The sequence below is a fragment of the Bos indicus genome, chromosome 19, assembly GCF_029378745.1.
Source record: "Bos indicus isolate NIAB-ARS_2022 breed Sahiwal x Tharparkar chromosome 19, NIAB-ARS_B.indTharparkar_mat_pri_1.0, whole genome shotgun sequence".
NCBI lineage: Eukaryota > Metazoa > Chordata > Mammalia > Artiodactyla > Bovidae > Bos > Bos indicus.
This window is the reverse complement of record NC_091778.1, coordinates 38,441,786-38,465,582: the sequence shown is the minus strand read 5'-3', so window position 1 is coordinate 38,465,582 and position 23,797 is coordinate 38,441,786. Positions and strand designations below refer to the sequence as shown.

Genomic DNA, 23,797 nt, shown 5'->3' with positions numbered 1-23,797 from the left:
CTCCGCCCGCCCCCCTGGCATCCCGGCCGCTGGGCGCGGCGGCGCGCATGCGCAGCCCTCGGGGCCGGCCCTGGCGCACCTTTTCTCCCCGCTGCCACATTGTGAGCGCTTCGCCTCCCACACAACCGCCGACTCCCGCTCCACCCCCGCCTCCCCTACTCCGCCCACTGCCGAGCGCCCAGGTAAAGGCGTGGAGTGCGCGTGCGCACCGCTCCCCTTGGGTCTGGGGGCGTGGCTGCTGAAAGGAAGCCAAAATGTAGAGTCGGAGGGAGCTTTGGGCTGGAGAGTGGGAGCGTTCCACGAAGTAGAGAGCGGGTTAAGATTAGGGAAAGTGAAGTTCAGAAAGGGGGCCAAAGTAGAAAAGTAGGTCCAAGCGAGATTTAGTAGAAGTCAAGGAGGTTTTTTGGTTTATAAGGTAAATAAACAAAAAACAACTTGACTCTGGCCCCCTTGTTACTGAAGGGCTGTGTGGGTGACAGAAGACAGAAATAAAAAAGACGGAATGTAAGCAGTAGTGGGTTATTTGTCTGATGAATGAGACAGCTAATAAAAACGAGAAATTTAGAGATCGCCCAGACTTGTCAGAAAAACAAATTTAGAACCCTGCTTGTTCTGCGGCCAGAAATAGGGAAGGGGATTTTGTGTGTGTGTGTGTGTGTGTGTGTGTGTGTGTGTGTGCAGGCGCGTGTGCGCTATTGTGCTTGAGATATGGAGCTGCCGAAAGAAAGGAAGCCTCCGTTTAAGCATTACAGCATCATGACTAATTAGCTATTAATCATTAATATAATTAATGGTACTATTAGCTAACAAGGTAGCATTTATCCAAGTTCATCGCCAAGAGAAGCTGTCCATAATTGAAAGCGCTTGGAGTACAGGGAGGAGAAATGAACCAGGCAAAGTAAAGGCCTCCAGTGGAGTAGAACCAAGTCATGACCTTTCCCACCATAAACCAAAGTTCTCTGATGTTTTCCAAATTTTATCTTAATTGGAATTCTTTATTATTCTTACACTACACTTAATAAATGTTCTTGCACTAAATCTGAGCTTTCAACATTTTTAATACGTATGCAGCTACTTCTCCAAAAATTGCACCCCCAAAAATTCCTGTGGGGAATAAAATGACCTGAGTCTGGGAAAAGGGAAGAGATTGAAACTTTATAAATTAAAGGGTTCCAGGGCTGACTCTATCCTTGGCTACTTCTCAAAACAGATGCTTCGTTTTTATTACACTTGGACTCCAGGGATCATAATTTAGCAACTTTGGGTCAAGTTCTTCAATAGTGAATGTCTTCAGTGGATAAACACTAAAAATAATGTCATATTGAAGCAGGTGAGAGAAAATCTTCAAGAAAAACAGGAGGAAACAAGCATAAGTAGTAAAAGGAAAAACCTAGATTCGATGTGAGAAAAACCTTGGCATCCATGGAGGCTAGTGAGCCTAGAATATCTCACTGAGATGTCTAACTTTGCCTTCTTGGACATTTGTTCCATCCCTTCTCCCACTCTGCCTCTTGGAAGAGGGGTATGCAGAGTGAGGGCTGAAGAACCAAGTCTCTAGGAGTTTCTACCCATGGGCCAAACCTCTGAAGGGCTCCTAGTCTTTGGAATAGTAGTAGTATCATCTTCCACTTGAAGAGTGCTTTACGGTTTTTGCAGACAGGTTATATCCATTATCAGATTTTCCAACAACCCCATGATGCAAACAGAACAGGTATTATTCCCAATGAAGGCAATTCAAGCCAAGGTGTGTCTACTGGCTCAGCCTAAATCACCCAGCCCAGTCAACAATGGAGGCAGGGCAGGACTCAGTCTTCTGACTCCCAACATGCTGTCCTCTCAAAGGGCTTCTTGGAAAAATGGCTGCATTTTCCTGTGGAGTGAAAACAAGTAGCCTCACCATGTGAGGGATAATAGTTCTAATATTCAGTTTTACATATCTCCTTTATTTCATGTTTTTTTCCTCTTCGCTCTCTCCAGGCACTTGGGACTTGACCAGTGTATTTGAAGTGTTGGTGACAGGTACTTTGGAAGGCCTTGGGCCTGGCATGGTGATCCTAGTTCCTCTGCTCCCCCTTAACTCTTCCCCCTTGAGAACCTACCAGAAGAAGTGCTGTCATCATTTGGCTAGTTTCAGTGCCTCCCTTCTTCTGCTTGGCAGTCATTACAGGCAATATTTAGCACCCACATCTGGCCTTACTGGAAAATGAGACTTCTGTCATCCTGGTTTCCTGGTCCTGGATAATTCTTCACCATCTCATTAAGGCCATCAGCCAAAACCAGCAAAACTCCCTTACCCCCACCCTCTTATTGGCCATGCCATGTAGCTCGTGGAATCTTGGTTCCCCAGGGATTGAACCTGGGCCATGGCAGTGAGAGCCCAGAACCCTAACCATTGAGCCACCAGGGAACTCCCACCATTTTTTTTTAATTTAAAAATTTTAGTAAAAAGTTCTGTATATTTTGACAGCTCTGAAAATCTTACAGATTTAATTTAAACAGCAGCAGAGCTATCTGGTTCCTATAAGGTGAGCTGGACAGCCTAGTACAAGCTCCCGATTCACTGCATTTCTTTGCTCCCCAAGTTTCCAGGGATGCAGCCCTAGTCGATACTAGTTCTTTCCACGTGGAGGGGCAGTGGCTGTGGCTCCCTGCCTACCCATTGACTAATGTTACCCCATGTATTGCACCAGACTTGGGGCCAGAGTTCTGTTCGGGGTTTCCTAGGCCCTCATACTTGTAGTGCTGTGACCTTTGTTCAATCACTCCACCTTTGAGGTTTTGTAAGAAGAGGGGATTATATGGCTTTTAGAGCCTTTCAGATGTAATACCTAGGATTCTCCTTTAGAAAGTTGACTGTGTTCCTTAATACCTTGTAATTCCATTCCTTTCCTAAGAGTTACTATCTAATTTCTCATCTCGAAGCCCTTGCTATAAGAAACTGCCCCTTTTACAGAATGGATAAAGTTGCCCTGGACTTCCCTTTGGTAGCCACTTTTTTCTCAAGTGATAATGTTTAGAGACAACCCAGAAAGCTGGACTTTTGGCTTGTCTGCCAGGCGGCTTGTGTGTGTGCACTTGTGTGTATGTGGTCCACGGGCGCTTTCATTCTATACCGTCTCAACTTGCACCACCCCCACTAAAATTCCAATGAAAAGTTAAAACAAATGCCAGAATGCACTAAAAGGTCAGGTATGTGAGTGGAGCTCTTTTGCTTTGGGGACAAAGATGAGGGAGGCTCTTGAGGCTCTTGGCCACTTTGATCTCAGCTGATTTAGCTGCCGCATGGCCTGGGACCATCATCTGGTTCAGAACTCCATATAGCTGTGGTCTCTATACATCAGCTTCTCCAACTGAAACATCTCAGAGTTTAGGTCATAATTACTCTGGTGTCCTTATCATCAAAATGCATTTTATAATTTTTTATTTTTAGTTCTACCAGTTTATTGCTATCAACCCATCTCCCTCCACCCTCATGCACGCATGCTCAGTCATGTAACCCCATGAACTGCAGCCTGTCAGGCTCCTCTGTCCATGGACTTTTCCAGGCAAGAATACTGGAGTGGGCTGCCATTTCTTTCTCCATATAATTTTTTTTAAAAAACGCACTCTATGTGACAACTTCTACAGATCTTTCTTTTACAATATTTCACTTAATTCTTCCTTCAACACTGGAAGGTAGGAAGGGCAGAAAATGTTTGTTTCTGCTAATTTTTTAAAAACAATATATTAAAAACAAGGTTCAGATTTTAAGGGTAACATGACCAGAATGAAATCCTGGGTCTCTAGGGTCCAAGTCCAGGACTTGTCTGTAATACTCTACTGCAGCCCTTTGCTGGACACCATACAAAGCAAATGGAACACATGTGGTCTCTGCTCTCTGGAAGTTTGGACTCAAATGGCCAGCCACGATTCTGGCAAAGATAAACGGACAAAAAGATTCACAGGTGACTCACGTATGCCAATAAAGAAATGAGTTAAATAGATAAGGAAAGCCATGTTTACGTGGCCTACTAATGTGTTTGTTTGTTTGCTTTTTTAATTCCAGTTGGGTAGAAAGGACAATGTTAATGAGGCTGAGGTTTTAAACCAATCCCATATGTCTACTTGCTTTGCACGTGGAGAACTGTAGATGTACTGCATGCTCTTACCCCTTTCTGTCTTTAGCATTCTCTGAACTTTCCTGAAATATCTACCAAGTGTCTGTCATGCAAGGTGGGAATCAAGGACCATTAAGAAATTATCTCTACCCTCAAGCAACATCTGTGACTGTTTTCCTAATTCAAACCACTGTGAAAGCATTAGTTAAGCCTGTGTCTACCATCTCTATGGATGGAAGGACAGATTAATTTAGTCCCCATCCTGTTGTGTGAGGGCCTCAGATTCATCTTTATCCAGGCAAGATGGCCAATTAGGACAGTAGAGAGGCGGGCTTTGGAATTTGAGAGACATTGTTACTACCCTAGAGAAACCACCTGAGCTTCCTGACTATTTAAGCAAAGGCCAAGAGGAACCCTGGGGTTAGGGAGCATGGGTGGCCCAGGGCAGGCACCCACAGCAAGAGAACATCTTCCATTCCTAAGTGGATTGCTGCAGCTCGATTCTTCCCCTGGGGGTTCGGCCTCAAGGTCCATGTACAGCTGAGTGATCTAAGGCAGTTAGACTCGAACTGTGTTTGAGTTGTTTAAGAGGCTCACAGCTTCTTTAGGCAGCAGACTTAATTGTTGTGTGTAATTGATGTGACATGTGCCCCAGAGGCATGCACTGAGGTCCAAATGAAGAGATGATTTTTCAAAAATTGGAAGTAATTAATTAAAGAAGGCAGCTGCACGGGGCTGTGAGTTAGTGCCAAACTCCGTAACCCTAAACCAAACCCACCCAACCGGCCTTGCCACCTGAGGAACAATCCTGAAGGTCTCACGAAGGTGGGATGCGAGACCTGGGATGCAGTGGAGGACATGGGGAATGCAAGGGTGAAGGACAGGGCTCAGGGGACCCCCTCTTAGCTTTCGTGATCCTCAAAAGCCTTGGCTCTGGAGAGCAGTTTGGGAGTCAAAAGAAATGTGTTGGGAGTGCTAGAAAACTGCAGAAAAGGGGAGACAAGGTCAAGAGAGGTGTGTGAGATTCCACGGGGGAGAGGTGGCAAAGGGGATGCGGGTCTCTGGAGCTGGGAGCAGTGGGAGCTGGAGTGTTTGCGGGACTGAAGAACGATGGAGTCCCTCAGACAGGGCCTGGGAAGATCTGCCAGGTTGCTAGGACCCTGAAGACGGAGCTCCAAGGAGGTGGAGCCTGGATGTGGGGGCGGGAACATAGTGCCTGGGGCCTCTCGCTTCAGAAGAGGTATTCATTAAACCCCTGACCTGAGGTCACTAACAGAGCTGTGGCAGCTTTTCACAGGAGTTGGGTTAAGAACAACAATAACAAAAATAATAACAACAATTAACGATAATGAGACCTTATCTGCAGCAAGTTGTTCCTAGAGCTTTGTAGGCATTAAGTCATTAATTCCCCTGGCCCCTCAGGGTCACTTTTTCTAGAAGTAATGGAGGTGCTAGAGAACACAGTTAATCCTGTGTGGTTAGGCCTCCTGCCTTCAGCTAGGTGGGTCAGTTCACATCCAGAGGGGGTAAAATCCCTTCCTGTTTCACAAACTGTTATAATCGTTTGCATTTACTTAGAGTTTCTGAAATGATGCTGAAATGGGGCTGAGTACAGAAATGTAGAAACCAGCCATCACAACATGTCTAAATAACTTGGATGTGAAAACTCAAGTCCTACCTAACAGCACCAGGCTGAACAATATGCTGCAGTGGACAGTGGCTGCAGATGACCAGGGAGTGACCTGGAAGTGATCATCTGCTTGAAGCCCTAATTGGCGGCAGGGCTGAGCCTCAGCCTGCAAACACGTTGGAAGATTTCAGGTGTTTACCCCCCACTCCCCGCCACAGACCGAAGTTTAGAGGGCTCAAGTTGAATAAAAAAGGAGGGTCATTCTAGATTGGAGGAGTTACATGGAATGGAGCCTGAGAGCCAAACCTTGAGCAAACCTAGTGCCAAGAGTGACTAGGCTTGCAGATTTCAGCTGTTCTTTTGTTTATGTGTTTCATATAACAGTGACTGCAAATTATACACACCCAATCCAGAGACAGACTTTCACTTACATCCCATAGATGGTGAGAGTCATCATCATTATCCTAGTCCAGATCAAAGGCAGCCATGTAGACAAAATAATCTCAATATACTTAAGCAGAATGGGTGTCCTGGTCATCCTTGGGTCCTGGAGCAGCAGCGATGATCCTCCCCATTAATGTGGAGGGCAGACGCGATACAGAGCAGGAACTGAGCTTTTCTGAATCTCAGAGTTGGGCAGAAGAAGAAATTGTATCACAGCTATCACCATTCATATCAGAGAAATAGAGGGACCAGACCTCACTATTTGGACCCTTGCCATCCCTCTGGAAACAGTCTTCCCTCCTTTCCCTGTGTTAGTACAGAGAATGTCTACCCGCAGAAGGTGCGAGAACTTTCAGGGCTTGAATACCAATCTCACTTGTAGATTACATCAAAGAACATAAAGTATTATATGATGAATTTAGGGAACAGAGTATTCTGGTTAATCAAATAATCTGGTTTTTAAAGTATTACTAAACATAAGGCAATGACAACCCACTCCAGTACTCTTGCCTGGAAAATCCCATGGGTGGAGGAGCTTGGTAGGCTGCAGTCCATGGAGTTGCCAAGAGTCAGACACAACTGAGGAACTTCACTTCACTTTAAACATATAGTAACATTTGAGACATACTAAAATCATTCATTGTTTATCTGAAAATTCAGGTTTAACTGGGTGTCCTGTATTTTATCCATTTGCAGGTAAACTTCTAGGTAATCCAAAACTGCTCCTTTAGAGTTCTGTAGAGAAAAATAACGGAGAAGGCAATGGCACCCAGCTCCAGCACTCTTGCCTGGAAAATCCCATGGACGGAGGAGCCTGATGGGCTGCAGTCCATGAGGTCGCTAAGAGTCAGACATGACTGAGCGACTTCACTTTCACTTTTCAGTCTCATGCATTGGAGAAGGAAATGGCAACCCACTCCAATGTTCTTGCCTGGAGAATCCCAGGGATGGGGGAGCCTTGGTGGGAGGCCGTCTACGGGGTCCCACAGAGTGGACACTACTGAAGTGACTTAGCAGCAGCAGAAGCAGAGAAAAAAAGACAACAGAAAGAAGAGATTTGCTTTGATAGCTTCAGGTTCATTGGTACCAGAAAATAGGGACAGAGAAGATAGGGAAGAAGAGGCCCCAAACCAGTTGTCCATCAACTCAGAAGCACACTCATGGTCACACTGGGTATGTGGCTGAGATGTTGCCAGGTCTTTCACTGGCCCTGTGTCAAAGCAAACACTTGTTCCAGGGATCTCAGGGAAGAGCTTAAGACAAAGCATCACCTACTGCAGCCATGAAATTAAAAGACGCTTACTCCTTGGAAGGGAAGTTATGACCAACCTAGATAGCATATTCAAAAGCAGAGACATTACTTTGCCAACAAAGGTCCGTCTAGTCAAGGCTATGGTTTTTCCTGTGGTCATGTATGGATGTCAGAGTCTGACTGTGAAGAAGGCTGAGCGCCAAAGAATTAATGCTTTTGAACTGTGGTATTGGAGAAGACTCTTGAGAGTCCCTTGGACTGCAAGGAGATCCAACCAGTCCATTCTGAAGGAGATCAGCCCTGGGATTTCTTTGGAAGGAATGATGCTAAAGCTGAAACTCCAATACTTTGGCCACCTCATGTGAAGAGCTGACTCATTGGAAAAGACTGATGCTGGGGGCCGTTGGGGGCAGGAGGAGAAGGGGATGACAGAGGATGAGATGGCTGCATGGCATCACTGACTCGATGGACATGTAAGTCTGGGTGGACGAGTGAGTCTGGGTGAACTCCGGGAGTTTGTGATGGACAGGGAGGCCTGGCGTGCTGTGATTCATGGGGTCTCAAAGAGTCGGACACGGCTGAGCGACTGAACTGAACTGAACACTCTACTATTATCCAACACAGACAGAACCCCACCTAAGGATAGGAACAGATTGGTGCAAATTCTTTCTCTCATTTCATTTTGCCAGCAGAAAGGAAGAAGGTGAGAGCTCCGCTGAGCAACGTGGTGCCATTCAGAGGGCCTGCATAATTCCTCCATGCCATAGAATCCCCTGCCGCTTGGAGACCTCCTTCCTATCGTGTTGATGGTCCTGTGGAAATGGGTCCCCTAGAAGCTACGTTCTGCTCTGCATGGCGTTGACTGCAGTCTTTTTCCTGGCCAGATTGCTGTTCTTAGCATGTACTGAGCACCAAGATGTCCCCAGCTTGAGTCCTTTCCACTCTCCTAAGTGTTGCACCTCTGTTAGTCTGCAGTATCCTTCCAACTGTCTTTTGAGGTAGATATTCTCATTTCACAGATGAGGAAACAGAGAGAAGTGAAGTAGGAAGTGATAGAAGGTCACATAAGTCTTACATGATGGAGTCAGGATTGGATCCAGGAGGTCAGACTCCTACAGCTGCTCTTTGAACCACGATGCTGTACTACCCAATACTCCAATTGCCCCCTGCTCAGAATTCTGGCACGGCTCCTGTGATAAGCCGAATAATAGCCTTCTAAATATGTCCACATCCTAAACCCGGAAGCTGTGAATATATTACCTTATGTTGGGGAAAGGGATTTTGCAGATGGGATTAAGTTAAGGATCTTGAAATGCGGACCTTAACCTGGATAATCCAGTGAAAGAAAGAAAGAAAGTGAAGTCACCCAGTTGTGTCTGACTCTGTGACCCCATGGGATTTCCCAGGCAAGAATACTCGAGTGGGTTGCCATTTCCTTCTCCAGGGGATCTTCCCGACCCAGGGGTTGAACCTGGGCTCCCACATTGCAGGTAGACTCATTACCGTCTGCCAGGGAAGCCCCATTATCCAGTGGCTCCAATCTAATCACAAAGATCCTTAGAAGAGAGAGGCAAGAACATTAGGGTCAGAGGAGAAGTGACCAGGAAGCGGAGGTCAGAATGGTGTGATTGCTAGCTTTGAAGATGGGAGAGGGACAGGTGCCAAGGAATGTCGGCAGCTTCTAGAAACTGGAATAAGCAAAGAGCTGACTCTCTCCTGGAGCCCCCAGAAGAAACACAGTCTGCTGACACCTTGACTTTGGCCCAGTGAAGCTCTTGACCTCCAGAACTGTTAGATAATAAATCTGTGTGGTTTTATGCTACCAAGTTTGTGGCAATTTGTTACAGCAGCAGTAGGAAACTAATTCAGCTTCCATGGCTTAAAGGGAAATCTGAACTGCTTTGCAGGACATTCAGGGGCCTCGTGTTATCTTCCCCTCGTCTAACTGCCTGGCTAGCTTATGCCCACCCCACCCCTGTGCCACCCTCACCATTCTTTACAGATTGAATTGCTTCACGATCCTCAACAGCCATACCCTTTCTTATGTCAGTGCCTTTGCCTGGAACACCCTTTCCTCACTTGTTTGTCTGGCAAACTCCTCATCCTTTATGTCTCAGCTATTATAAAACAATACCTCCTCTGTGAGGCTTATCCTACTTCCCCCAAAGGAACGTGGGACTCCTTTCCTGTATCTCATGCCTCTGCTGTTTTTCATGTTCACTCCCGTTAAAGCAGATTGTAAGAACCTGTCTGTTCCTTTCCTGGGTTATGAGTTGTTTGAGGGCAAGGACCTCTCTTTTCAGCTCTGATCTCCTTTAGCACCTAGCATGGTCCCCAGCACATCAAAGAAAGGTCCCCAGAGAACAGAACTCTTATCCTGACCTGTGATGCAGGCCCTCTAACCCCATTTCACCATCAGTAACAAGCGTTCCAGGACATCATCCCTTCCCTTCCCTGTTGAGAAATAATGACAAAGAAAATCAGACATGGAAGTGTTTCAAGTTTTTTTTGTTTTGTTTTGTTTTTTAATAGCACTAATCAAAGTTTTGTGATATTCCAGCTGTACCTACGGTAGAAAATGCTTCCTGTCCAAGTCTCAATTTTTTCAGCTGAGAAATGGATCAGAGACGAGCTGTACAGAGACAGGAGCTGTGGCCCCTTTGCATCCTATTGTATTCCCCGCATCTCCCCTGCTCTTGACTCGGGTGAATCCTCTGATGTTGGTTGGTAAAGGTCCCGAGGGAGGTTTGTCCACATTCTTCGGATTCATCACTTCTCTCTAATGTGCACGCCAGTGTTGGGTCTCTTAAGCGAAGGTTTCCCCACATCAAGTTCTATGTAACTGAGTTCCAGAACACTGAGTCAGATGAGCCTTCCAAGCCTCCAGACTCACCCGAGGGCTCTCCCACAGACACATCAGATATGGGGCTTCTCTCCAGTAGGAATTCTCTGATGTATAAAATGGTTGACAACTCCACCCAAAGGAAGGCTTATTCACTTTTATTATTTTTATTTTCCTGTGTGAATTCTCTGATGTTTAATGAGAAGTAAAGGGCAAGTGGAGGTCTCAATAAAGGCCTATTAGATACCCAGCTCTGGGCTGAGGGACTCTAAAATGTAAGGAATGGCCCCTGCCCTCTAAACGTTTTCAACCTAGTTGGAGAAAGAAGACTTGTACACAAAACAGCTGGGGAGCATCAGACACTGTGTAGTCATACCAAGCGATTCAGAGAAAGGAGTGGACAGCCGGAGATTGATTAGATGGGAAAGGTGTGTGAAAGAGGTTAGCCTTTAGCTTGACCTGGAAAGATGGTAGAATTGAGGCTGGAAGAGAGGAAGAAGGTGTTTCCATTGAAAGAGAAACAAAAGGAAGGATGGAAATAAAGAAGCAGGGGGAGACAGGAAAGATGGAGGGAAAGAAACTTTCTAGTGTAGGGATTTGCCTGTTGGTTTAGGAAACCCCCAGCGACTTAGGGCAGTGGCCTTTGAAAGTTTTCTTCTGATGCTTTTCTTGTTTTAGCGCTCACGCCACTTTCACTTCTGCCAGGAGCATCTAAAAAGGAACACTCGACTGCTGCCTTGCTGCCTTGCGCAGGCCAGCCCCACCCCACCCACCACCTCCACAACATTCTTAGGCCCACTCCAGTTCCACAACCAGATGATAGAGGCCCCAAATGGGGAGAGACCCCCACCCACAAGAAGGCCCCGGGGAAGCACCCAGCAGGCTTACATTCAAGAATATGGGAGCTCTCTGCCCCCACCCTCTTATCCCACCATCACGTCCTCTAAAAAAGTTTCTGCACAGGATCCTGACCCTTACAGAGAATGAGGGTCGTCAGCTTTGAAACCCTTTTATTTTTGTCAGTTTTATAGATGTTTTCTGAAAACATTAGGAGTAGGGGATACTTCATAACTTTTCCTTATTTTCCCCATTCCACAGAGAGCAGTGGACAAGCAAGTCGAGTGGAATATGTAGTGTCTCGTCTTGGTTAGATTGTTGGAGGACTTTTCTGCAAATTATAGTGGTTAAGCACTGACTCAACATCCAACAACTGCATAAGAGCTTCTTAGAGCCTTCGTTCATGGACAAGTTTCAAAATGAAACAGCGTCACCACCTCTCATGGGCGATGTAGTCAGAGAACAGAAGAGAGTGAATTTCACCTTTAACAAAGTGGCTGCTTTCTGGAGAAGTGGCAGGATCTGGTATTTCCCAGCACGGTAAAATTGGGAAGTGCCTTTTGCAGCCCTTCTCACTTTCATGGTTTGTTTGGACATGGAATTCTTAAGCTCTTAATTCCGTCCCTGCTTCCTGTGTCACTTCCCTAGGAGACTGAATTCAAGGAGGGCGGGACCTCCTCCCCAGGGGCGGGGGGAGAACAGAATGGGGACTGATGCCTTTGGGCTCTTACCATGTAGACATCCTGTTGGCACATTCTCCACTCCTCCCCAGCAAAGCATGCTCTGCTCTGTGAAGAATCCAGGCAGGAAGTAAAAGAGATCTGTGCAGCCACAGTGGAAATGCCCGGCCTCTCAGGAACCCCAGATGGCCATCCAGTCGGATCACACATCCCATTCTGTTTTCATTATTAGTGTCCGTCCTGTCTGTTCATGGGCTCCCCCAGGACAGGAGGCATATCTGCCCTAGTCACCATCAGAGCCATCTTAATACGTCACAGTGCCTGGTACAGAGTGGCTGTTAGTAAATATTTGTTGAATAAATCAACTATGAATGTGGAAGTGGTTCTCTTAAAGAGCTCTTTGCTCTTTCTCAGCTACTGAGTTACAAGACGAGTGTGCTGGTGGTGAGAAGGGACACCTTTGGGTTATAATAAAAGGAGTTAGAAATGTGTGGGAGGGCTCCTAAGTGTTCCAGTTGTATCTACTAAGCAACAGGGAACCTCTGCGACTTCTTTAGGTCACCAACAGGAGATGGCGAGCCGGTGGGGGCTGTGTTATTGTTGTTGTTCAGTCGCCCAGTCGTGCCTGACTCTTTGCAGCCCCATGGACTGTAGCACGCCAAGCCTCCCTGTCCCTTACCATCTCCTGAAGTTTACCCAAGTTCATGTCCATTGCATCAGTGATGCCATCCAGCCATCTCATCCTCTGACACCCTCTTCTTCTTCTGCCCTCAATCTTGCCCAACCGTAGGTGACCCCTGGGAGTGGGGACTTTGCAGGCTGTATTTGATCTGGAAGAGGGTAGGATCACCTGAAGAACAAGTACATCTTCTTGAAGAAGTCTAATCACAGTTGCAAGCTACAGAGATGACTTTTGTGACTGAAGGGTGACTATTTTAGCTAGGTAAGTGTCAAGAAAGTGGTAGGAATTCCAGTGAGCCTTGCTCCTAAGTGAACTCAGAGCTGGCGGTGGGAACAGAAGCAAGCAAGTGCAGTCATGGTCAAAAATGGTCAAAGAGGAAGATGCCTCGGGACTCAGCCCAGGATCCTGGTATTGCACTACATGGAGTAGGGGGCACGAAACCAAGTAGGAAGATTTGTCTTTATTCTGAAGGCAGAGGCCATGTCTTAAGAATCAAAGCCACGGCTCAGAGCAGAGCACCTGACGTATCATAGCTGCTTAACACATGCTTGGTAGTGAATGAATCGGGCTTCCTAGGTGGCTCAAGTGGTAAAGAATCTGCATGCCAACCCACAGGAGACGCGGGTTCAACCCCCAGGTCGGGGAGGTCCCCTGAAGAAGGGCATGGCAACCCATACCAGTATCCTTGCTTGGAGAATCCCTTGGACAGAGAAGCCCCGCAAAGAGGCAGACGAGACCGAGCACGCAATGAATGATTGGGTAGTTGGCTGGCTCTGGGACTTGCTGAGAACGCGAGAGCTTGTGGAGGCCTCCGCAGCTGTGTCTACTATCCTCTCTCTTCATCCTTCTCGGCCTGCCCTCCGTGGTCCCACCTCTGCATTAAGCCAGAAGACGTTCCCAAAGCTCACTGCTCTCTCGGTGGACAGCACCAGCTGGGTCTCAGGCTCAGCTGATCAGGCCATTCCCTCCCTTCTCCTGGGGGTTCCCACTGCCAATAAGATCCCTCTCAGCCCCCCACCCAGCCATCAGATTGGTGTTCACATCTTCTGCTCTTCGATCTCCTCTGGGCAGGCAGGGACATGCCACTGCTAGAAGCCTGGCCTTAGCGAACGCGTGTGTGCATGCACACACGCCCCCCTCCCTGTCTCAGGGCCTCGTCTGGCCCTCCGCCCCTGGCCTGGCCCGTCTTTATGAGACTCGGGCTCTTCCTCTCCAGGTGCTGAATGTAGTGTCTGATTCGAGAGAACAGGGCATTTCGCAGGTCTGCATCTGTGGCCTTGGCCTCCCTCAGGGGCTTGGGTTGATCCACCCATAAGGAGGGACCTTCCAGAGAGACGCCAAACCAGGAGTCTGACCTCATGACGCCCGCAGCACCTGGCAGGGAGGGTACCAGCTCTGCTGTCCTGGCCCAGACCCAGTTCTCTCTTCTAGCATCCACACCTTCACCTTCCCTGGCTCCCCTCCAGGCCGACAGGACCTGCCCCGTCTGGGGAAGGATAAGCCTGGTCTGGTGAGCAGGGCCAGGATAGTGAGGACCCCCAGGATCTTGGTCAAATCATTCCCTGGCTCCGTGCCTCAGTTTCCCCCCTGAGAAAGTCGGCTCCTGGTTCCAGGGTTAGGAAGTTAATTCCCTGGTCTCACTGGGGAAGAAACCCGAACTAGTGTTGTGTTTCCTTGCAGCCAAGACCTGCCCGCCCCGCCCTGCCCCAGGAGGCTTTGCTAGTTAGTGACGCCTTGCTAGTTGGTGACTCCCGGCCAGCAAGGCAGGGTCCTGCAGGATGAAAGCTCAGAGAAGCCAGAGCAGGAATAATAATGATAATCATCAGCTGTGGCGTCTCAACCACCCGGGAATGCGAGGCCCACGCCCTGTGCTCCCCACACCCCGAGACACTCCGAGGGCTCCTCTCCATTTTATTGCAGTGATCCCACACTCAGCCATTCCCAGCCCAACCTATTTGGGTTCCCAACGACTGCAGTCCAGCTACCTGCTCACTCAAGCCCCATGGGAAGAGTGAGCTCGACAAGACCCATTTGTCGAAGGTAGGACGCCCGGCTCCTTGGAGACTCAGGCTCCTGGGTTTCCCAGAGAAGCATCTGGCCATCCCTGGCCTGAAGCACTTTCCCACAGACCCATTTCTGTCGGGTTAGCGTCAGGTCTAGGAGCTTTGCCTGTGTCAATATAAATCTGCATTCAAGTCCTGGCTGGGCCACAGATTAACTCACCATAGGACCCTGGGTGACTTTTGTTTTGATTTCGACATTTTGTGTCTACTACCTCACCTGCCCCTTGCTCACTGCAGATAAACTCTGAATCTTGTAGTCCAGCATGTGGCTGTTGAATCTGGTTTTAAATCACTTTTCCAACCCCACTGTTCATTCTCTAGATGCCAGCCGAAAGTGGCTCCTCACTGCTGGCCATGCATATCCCATGCCTTCCCATTCCAGAACTTTTGTCCTTCTTTGTGAATGTCATTTGCTCTGTTTCTACCTTGTCAGACCTTCCTAGCCTTTGAGGTCCAAGCCAGGGTCATCACCTCCGTGACTCCCCACCCACCTTAGAACGCTTGTTCCTCTTTGTCTGAGCCTCAAGCCCCTGGGTCTGGCCTGTACCATGGTATGTGCAGATCTCAGGTCGCTCACTGAATCATCAGTGCGCTGGAGTCTCCATCTCTGGGTCCTCCTGGTGCCTCGTATAGCACCCTGCATATACAGCACATGCTCGATGAGTGTGTTGGGCATAAATTGTGGGAAATAATCATCCCCATCCTATTAATTTCCCCACACAAACGTGCTTTGAAAAAGTAAAAGTAGTTATTTTAACATAAAATTGTATGCATGTGTGTTCTCCCCAGTTTCCTCGGGGGCAGTGGGATGCAGGTACTCAAGTGGCAGGGGACGGCATTAGCTCCCTGGCGTTGGGCCACTAGGTGGAAGGCTTTCCTCAGCCAGTCTGGTCCAGTCTGGTCTTGGATTCCGGCTCAAAGGAGATGAGCGCTTCCTTCCTCAGAGAATAGCAGTCCCATCCCTTTGGGGCTTCTAAACCGTAGCAGCCTCCATGCCCCATGGGACTCACACCAGCAGGACCCCTAGATGCAAGTGTTGTAAAGAGATGAGTGGTTGGATGTGTTTAGAACCCTCTCAGCTGGATCCTTATGAGAACACCTTGGAGCAGCGTTCACTGCTGCTGCCTGTTTAGTGTTGCGAATAGTATTAACAGTAACGTAACTTCGGCAACGCCTTGTATTTACTTAATGCTTTTCTCTAGGGAGCTCAACTAATCTTTCCCTCATCTCCAGAAGGAAGAGAAGGACCAAGACAATGAAAAAGTGAACCATTGGGGCCACACTTTGAGTACAAGCATCCTTTGTTCTAAGAGGTAAATGCAATACGTAGCATTGCAGATGTGTGGAACTGGTAAAGTAGGAAACCTGTTCATGTCCTGGGACCTGGAACTTATGACTTAAGAATTTCCCCCCAAATCAAAGCCTGTGTGAGATGACAGCTCTCACACTGAGAAGGTGCATCTCATCAGTAATAAAGTCTGAGAATGCACGCTTGACAAAAGTTCAGTCACTGACAAATCACACACATGACCCACTATCATTCTATTTCAACACACAAAATACACTTGGGTGAGGTCTGTTTTTCACAATGGTAGGAAGTGTAATTCACATTTCAAACAGTGACCTTGATAATGACAAATTATAAAGCAAGTTCGCTGGCCGTCATTGTGTTAGACCTGATCAGCTTGTCCCTGTGTTACCTTCCCGATGGGGCTGACCAGGAGCTCCTGTGAGGAGCACCCGTACTGCTGCTTTCTGTTGTGCTAGCGCTTGCTGAGTTACAGACATCTTTACCCTGCAGCTCCCTTGCGGGAATTATTTTAATTCCCATGTCCACTTTGTGAAGTTGATTTAGTTCAAGGTGGATAATATAATCCACAACATCATTTAACCAGGCAATGGAAACTGTGATATTAATACTCTGTGGTTTTCTAGCCTCTTGATGAAAGTGAAAGAGGAGAGTGAAAAAGTTGGCTTAAAGCTCAACATTCAGAAAACTAAGATCATGGCATCTGGTCCCATCACTTCATGGCGAATAGATGGGGAAACAGTGGAGACAGTGTCAGACTTTATTTCTGGGGGCTCCAAAATCACTGCAGATGGTGACTGCAGCCATGAAATTAAAAGACGCTTACTCCTTGGAAGGAAAGTTATGACCAACCTAGATAGCATATTCAAAAGCAGAGACATTACTTTGCCAACAAAGGTCTGTCTAGTCAAGGCTATGGTTTTTCCAGTGGTCATGTATGGATGTGAGAGTTGGACTGTGAAGAAAGCTGAGCGCTGAAGAATTGATGCTTTTGAACTGTGGTGTTGGAGAAGACTCTTGAGAGTCCCTTGGACTGCAAGGAGATCCAAGCAGTCCATTCTGAAGGAGATCAGTCCTGGGTGTTCATTGGAAGGACTGATGTTGAAGCTGAAGCTCCAATACTTTGGTCACCTCATGCGAAGAGCTGACTCATTGGAAAAGACTCTGATGCTGGAAGGGATTGGGGGCAGGAGAAGGGGACGACAGAGGATGAGATGGCTGGATGGCATCACCAACTCGATGGACATGAGTTTGAGTGAACTCCAGGAGTTGGTGATGGACAGGGAGACCTGGAGTGCTGCGATTCATGGGTCACAAAGAGTTGGACACGACTGAGCAATTGAACTGAACTGAACTGAGCTATGAGCTAAGGATTCGGGGAGCCCTGTCAGCCCCTCTTTTGTCACCCCCTCTGGTATTAGCTCTTCTGGTGTCAACCCCTCTGGTGTCAGCCCGCTGGTGTCATCCCCTCTGGTACCAGCCCCTCTGATATCAGCCCCTCCGGTATCAGCTCCTCTGGTATCACCCCTCTGGTGTCAGGTCCTCTGGTGTCAGACCCTCTAGTATCAGCCCCTCTGGTGTCAGCCCGCTGGTGTCAGTCCCTCCGGTATCAGCCCCTCTGGTATGGGCTCCTCTGGTATCAGCCCCTCTGGTGTAAACCCCTCTGGTATCACCCGTCTGGTGTAGACCCCCCTGGTGTCAGCCCTCTGGTATCAGCCCCTCTGTGTCAACCCCTCTGGTATCATCCCCTCTGGTGTCAACCCCTCTGATATCAGCCCGTCTGGTATTAGCTCCTCTGGTATCACCCCTCTGGTGTAGACCCCTCTGGTATCAGCGCCTCTGGTATAAACCCCTCTGGTATCAGCCCTCTGGTGTAAACCCCTCTGGTATCAGCCCCTCTGTTATCAGCCCCTCTGGTGTCAGCTCCTCTGGTATCACCCCTCTGGTGTAGACCCCTCTGGTATCAGCCCCTCTGGTATCAGCTTCTCTGGTGTCAACCCCTCTGGTGTAGATCCCTCTGGTATCAGCCTTCTGGTATCAGCCTCTCTGGTGTCAACCCCTCTGGTGTCAGCCCCTCTGGTGTCAACCCCTCTGGTGTCAGTCCCTCTGACATGCCTCCATGCCTCTCCCAGCAGCCCCCTGGTGTCTACCATGGCCTCTGGCTTCATGTCCCAACTTGCTTGATTCAGTCTAAAGCGAGTCTTCTGCAACTGCACCTCATTTCCATCACTGAACTACCATTTCTTCCATCTCCAAGCCCCTCCTGGCTATCTCAGGCACCTCACGCTCACCCTTTTCTTTTCCTTTTTAAAAAAATTTTAGTTATTTATTTTTGGCTGCCCTCGGTCTTTATTGCTTCAGGCGGACACTTTCTACTTGTAGCTTGTGGGCTCAGTAGTTGCGGCACACAGTCTTAGCTGCTCCACAGTTTGTGGCATCTGCACAGACTAGGAATTGAACCTGTGTCCTCTGCATTGGCAGGAAGATTCTTAGTCACTGGACCACCAGGGAAGGCTCACTCTTTCTCTCTCTCTTTCTTTTTTTTGACCGTCCCATGGAGCTTTCAGGATCTTAGTTCCCAGACCAAGGATTGAACCTGGGGCCTCTGCAGTGAAAGCGCTGAGTCCTAACCCTTGGGCTGCCAGGCAATTCCCTGAAGCTCACCCTTCCTAAACCTCCTCTGTCAAGCCTACTGTGTTAACTTTCTTCCCCATCTCTGATAAGGACACCACTAAACACTCAGACTAGAAACTACACGGGCATTTCTTCTCTTTCCTCCTTGCCATCCTTCCAAACTAGTCCACTTTCTTTTGTTTTCTTGAGCAGTATTTTTAGTATTATTTTAATTGTATAGTTGCTGTACAATATTATATTGGGTTGGCCCAAAAGTTTGTTCAGGTCTTTCCATAACATATTACCTAGTATGTTGCTGTTTAATTAGTTAATCATGTCTGACTCTCTGCGACTCCATGGACTGTAGCACGCCAGGATTCCCTGTCCTTTACCATCTCCTGGAGCTTGCTCAAATTCACATCCGCTGAGTCGATGATGATCCAACCATCTCATCCTCTGTCGTCCCCTTCTCCTCCTGCCTTCAATCTTTCCCAGCATCAAGGTCTTTTCTAATGAGTCAGCTCTACATCAGGTGGCCAAAGTATTGGAGCTTCAGCTTCAACATCAGTCCTTCCAATGAATATTTAGGATTGATTTCCTTTAGGATTGACTGGTTTGACCTCCTTGTATGTTATAGGTGTACAATATAGTGAGTTGCAGTTTCTAAAGGCTATACTCCATTCATAGTTATTATAAAATATTGGCTGTATTCCCCATGCTGTATTATTTTTTTATTTTCCAATTTTTTTACATTTATTATTTTATATTGGAATATAGTTGATTTACAATGTGTTAGTTTCAGGTGTACAGCAATGTGATTCAGTTATATATATGCATATATCCATTCTTTTCCATATTCTTTTCCCATATATTACAGAGTATTGAATAGAGTTCCCTGTGCTCTACAGTAGGTCCTTGTTGTTTCTCTATTTTGTGTATAGTAGTGTGTATGTGTTAATCCCAAACTCCTAATTTATCCCTCCCTGCATTAGTCCACTTTGTAAGGGTCCTCCTTTTGGTGTCTCTGGCCCTTACCATTGCTGGGCCAATAAACCAATTGGCCTCCCTGCCACTGTTCTGGTCCCTCTAATTTCCCCTCCACATTTCTGCCAGAGAATTCTTTCAAATACATGAGTCTGATTTGGGTCTCTCCCTTCCTAGCCTCTGCACATGCCTCAGACTTAAAGGATGAAGTTCTACCTCTCAGCAAAGGATTGTATGGCTGGGCCCCGCTGACCCTTCTAAGCTGGTCAGTCCCAGCTACTCTCTCTGCTCCCGACCCCCAGGCATTCACCCAGGAGCCACAGCTTGAATACCATGCTCCCTTCTCAGCCTGCTAACTTACTCTACTTGACCTCTAAGACCAGTATACCCGGCACCTTCCAAACACTGAAAGCAGGGAAGTTACTCCATCTTCATGCACTCTAGCACTTGGTACGAAATGCTTTTGTTTAATGCTGAAATGTGATTGGCTCTCTGTATCCTCTTGGTTCCTGAATGCTTAGGCAACATCTATCTTAGTTCTATCCCCTCCTTCCTCCTCTTCCTGCCTAGCCTGGGGTGGTGCAGGCTCTCTGCAAAGCACTGTCCCCTGGACATGGGGCATTGGGAACTCCTTCCCACCCATCACCCGCACTGTCTCCTACTGCAGGCCCCAGTGGCTAATGCTGAAAAGCAATACTTGGTACCAGGTACTGTTCTAGAAGCCTTGGGGAAACTAGCTCACTTAATCCTCCCCCCAACACCATGAGGTTGTCCTTTTTGGCATCTCCATTTACCGACAAGGAAGCTGAAGCACAGAAAAGTTATTTGTCAGTCACACATGGTGGGGCTAGTAGGCGGTTGAGTCAGGAGTCAGACTCAGGATCCCGGGTACAGGGGCTGATGGTCACCTCTGGTCAGTGCCGTGCCACCTCACTCAGCCCTCTCACTCTTCTCCCTTCCCTCCAGAAGAGTGGGTGCTGTTCCCAAGGCCAGTTGAACCCCCTTCCACCCTGTCCAGGGGAGAGACTGAGGGTCTGGTGGCTCAGCTGGCTCTCTCCCCCCAGAGGAAAGGACAGACACAACAGTCTCCCGCTGGTCACCCCTGCCCCACTGTCCCTGGGGGCACTGATTTCCTGGGCCAAGGCTCTTTGCAGGGGATTAGAGCCCTGGTCTCAGTGGATCCAAATCATTTCTCTGGGAATGTCTGCCTGAACCCTGCCCACGGGCCCCTTGGGCACCTGGGGGGCTTTCCCTACCTCTTTTACCTGATCAACTTCTGGCATTACTAACATCTCATTCTCCTTCTCTGGGGCTTTTTTTTCTATTCTGCCTTGCTTCCCCACACTTCCTTCCTGTTCTTCTTTCTCTTTACAAGAAGACTGGGTATTTTTAACCTGAGGTTTCCACTCACCTCTTACTGTCCGGTTGGGACTAGGTGGGGCTGCTGGCATGGTTTGCCAACCATGGGGGTTACAGTCTGTGGCCTCCCTGCTGAGCCCAGCTTCAGCCCTCACCCTTAGCCATCTCCCTAAGCTCTCCCTTTTCCACTTATAGAGGAAACACCCTAAATGGGCTGTTCACTGAAGCTTTGGAAATTGTGCAGGTAAGGTAGGGAGCTGACTCCCCCCACCTCCTGCAATGCTGGGAGGCTGCTGTGGAACCAGGTGAGGATCACTCACATTGGAGCCTCACCAGGCCTCCAAGTTCAGCTCTCGGTCCACCTGTGTGACCCTCATTAGGAAGCGTCGGGGGCTGCTGGTCCCTGGTCTGTGTTGTCTGCGCATTTTCGCATTTGCATTTTCGGAGAGGCGGCTCTGACCCCCTCTCTCCCCTCCCATGCTGTCCGCCGCCGACGTCTCTGCCTCCTGGCAACGCTTCCTGCTTCACCTTCCCCCCCATCGCTCTGTCCTCACCAGCCTCCAACCAACCCCCTGCTCAGGCTTCCCAGCCCTGCCAGTGCTTAAAAGAGAAACTTTTATTTGAAAACCAAACAACTGCAAAGGGAAGATAACTGGGCTTTCAGAGTTTCCCAGTTATTGTTTATTTTTAAGTTTGGTTTCTGCTTTCTTAAATAAGAGAATAGTGGCAACTAAATGAGTTGATAGCTGAGATTCTCTTTTAAGCAACTGACGGTGACTCACTGCAGGCTGCTGGGCCCACGGCTAATGTTCTCTAAATAATTGATAGGCGTAAGGACCGCCCCGGGCAGCGCAGTATCCCACTGCGCCCTCTGAGTCACCACGAAGGATTAAAAGTATATTCAGCATTGTTTTTATGTTGTGCGTGTGTGCGTGCTGAGTCGCTTTTAGTTGTGTCCAACTCTTTGCAACACTATAGACTGTAGCCCGGCAGGCTCTTCTGTCTATGGCATTCTCCAGGCCAGAATACTGGAGTGGGTTGCCATGCCCTCCTCCAGGGGCCCTTCCTGACCCAGGGATCAAATCTGCGTCTCTTTATGTCTCCTGCATTGGCAGGAGGATTTTCTTTTTTTACCACTAGCACCACTTGGGAAGCCTGTTTTTATGTTGACTGTGCTTTAAAAAGTTGAATTCCTTAAAAAACAGGCACTCCAGCTCCCCTCCCCCCGTATAACCTATATAGTAACTGGCTGACTACTGGTTGGAAATAGGCTTTTGGGCCTTGTAAACCTGACAGAGTGCAGCCCTCATCCCTGGCCTCGGCCCCAACCACCTCTCTGCTTCACATTCTCTTAACTGACCCACCACTCCCGCTGGTCAGCTGCCCCACGGTCTGCTCCAAAGCAGCGATGCCTTCAGGCTCCACCACGAGCTGGGACTACAACCCTGTCCTGCCTCCCCTGCTCCCTGGCACCCCTTTTGGAGTTGGTCAGTCATTCAGTCTATAGACACTTATTGGGCATCCCCCATGAGCAGAGTGCCATGCTGGGTAGGCGCTGGGAAGAGACAGAAGAGGTTGGTGCCGCCTTCAAGGGGAAAGCTCTGCCACCACAAACACCCAGAGAGCTGCTTACTGCAAGTTCACAAGAACTCTGTCTCACAATCAAAGAAGAAGGGGGCGTCAAACGGGGAAGGCTTTATCAGAAAAGTCTTCTTGAAAGGGAGAGGCTGGAGTCTAACTTTGGTTCTCAGTAGGGCCGTCCCAGCTGGGCGAGTAGATGCACAGGGCTGCGGAGCTCATCTGGGAGTGGAACCAAAATTCCCCACCATCTCTGCCCAGCAGCTGCCTTGTGAATCCTGGGCTGCCCCTTCCCCCCTGGGCCAACTGGGTGATAAGGACGGGGGACCAGCCCCAGCAAGGAGGAAGTGGCCTGGCTTCCTGTTTGTTTGTAAATCTCAGAGCAGCACCATGGAGCCATGAACCTCAGCAAGCAGAGCAACCCCAGCCTGAGCCAAGAGCTCTGGGGAGCTCGCCAACCAATCCAGCAAGCCCTCAGCCAGCTGGGACTCAAGAGCAGGGACCTGTCCAGGGCAGCCGTGCTTGGATGGCCAGCCTGGTAGCAGCCATGCCAGCTTGGCAGGGACAGGAGGTGGAGTAATGACTTCTCCAAAGAAGTTAGAGTCACACACTCACAAAATGAAGCTTCTGGGCAGCTCAAAGGGCTCAAGTAATACCATCCCCCCACCCCAAAGATTATTTCCTAGGACCCTGGGCACATCTCTTTTGCCCTAGGGGGAAACCTTGTGCAGAAATCATTGGACCCTTTGAAAAATGGAGATGTGTGCATTGTGGTTTTGTTTGCAACACCAAAATACATGAAAAACCACCACCAAGTCATAAAAAAGCCAATTGGTGGCAACAAAATATGATAGATTCAGGGGAAATGCTGCAGCCATTCAAAAGAATGGGGTGGATTTGTTTGTGCTACTGCGGTGAGATGTCCAAGATAAGTTCAGTAAATGAAAGCAGTCAGATACGGAAGAGCATGATCCCTTTTCTGTAAATAACCACAGAGGACATGTTCATATAGGCTTAGAGATGGATGTGCTCCTGAATGCTTGACTTTTTGTTTTCTGAAAGGAAATTTAAGTGACCTAACAGTGATTATTTTGGGAAAAGCAACCGTGGGAGAAAAGTGGTGGAAAGGTATTCACTGTTCACTATTTATTTTCCTGTGCTTTTTTCATTTTTAAGTGATATATATACGATATTAAATATAATATTTAAAAAACACTACCATAGGCACTGGGATTGTGGTTTACTCTGTTTAATTCTTTGTACTTCTCTGTATCATTTACAATAAAAAATATTAGGCTTCCCTGGTAGCCCAGTGGTTAGGACTCTGTGATTCCACTACGGGGCACCTGCTGTTTGACCCCTGATGGGGGAAGATCCCACATTCTGTGTAGCCAAAAAAATAAACAAATGAAATTAAAATATCAAAG

At 48.1% G+C, this 23,797-nt stretch overlaps 1 long non-coding RNA gene across 1 annotated transcript; it reads left to right on the top strand.

The window, feature by feature from the left end:
* Positions 1-44: 44 nt before the first annotated feature.
* LOC139177562 (uncharacterized) lies at positions 45-12,161 on the top strand. Its single transcript, XR_011562045.1, has 2 exons — positions 45-182; positions 11,364-12,161. It is a non-coding gene; the product is annotated as an uncharacterized lncRNA (long non-coding RNA).
* The last annotated feature ends 11,636 nt before the right edge of the window (positions 12,162-23,797 follow it).